The sequence below is a fragment of the Lactuca virosa genome, chromosome 1 (genome assembly GCF_052849685.1).
Source record: "Lactuca virosa cultivar CGN04683 chromosome 1, Lactuca_virosa_CGN04683_v6, whole genome shotgun sequence".
NCBI classification, from domain to species: domain Eukaryota; kingdom Viridiplantae; phylum Streptophyta; class Magnoliopsida; order Asterales; family Asteraceae; genus Lactuca; species Lactuca virosa.
In genome coordinates, this window is record NC_136426.1 from 168,719,143 (window position 1) to 168,719,906 (window position 764).

The following is a 764-nucleotide window of genomic DNA, read 5'->3' on the forward strand; positions in this document are numbered from 1 at the left end:
CCAAAAATCGATCGATCTAAAATTTGAATCCCGGGTTGTGCACTACTATGCCAAATCTTAGAAAAATCGTAACTTCCTCATACGAAGTCAGATTTTGGACGTTATTTTTATGCACGCTCTCGGTTTAACGAACACTACGACTTTCGTTTAGATCGCTAAGGCTAAAAATCACGCTATCATAAATTCACTATTTACGTCACGTAGTGGCGTGCCGGTTATAACCAACCCAAAAACTTTTCTTGGCTCTGATACCATATTTAATACAATGTCCAAATTGTCCAAAATAAACTATAGAATGTCCATAATTATTACAAATTTATAACGATCAAAATAATACAATGACTTTAAAATATTATTTTTAGAAACAAATAGTTTTGTTTTTAGATAACGTATTCGTTTGTAACGATTTTTAATACTAGCTCTTATGAGCCATCTAGCTTCATGAATATGATTGTTGTTTAAAATTGTACATAGATTAGTAGGTTTGTAAGAATCCTTAAGATTTTGCTCAGAATTATTTATAGATTCTTGAATTTGTTGTATTCTTAAAAGAATATCTCTATTAGGGATACAATTCATCAAGATTTTGTTAGACATAATTAAATAATTCAAGCATGAATTTGATTAGATTGATTATTAAAAACGAGCACTATTTTAATTAAAAATTCAAATCTTGTAGAATTAATAGTTAGAATAACTCGAAATGAAATTATCATGGAGAAAATAATTTAATAACAACAATTGAATAAAATACTTTTAGATAA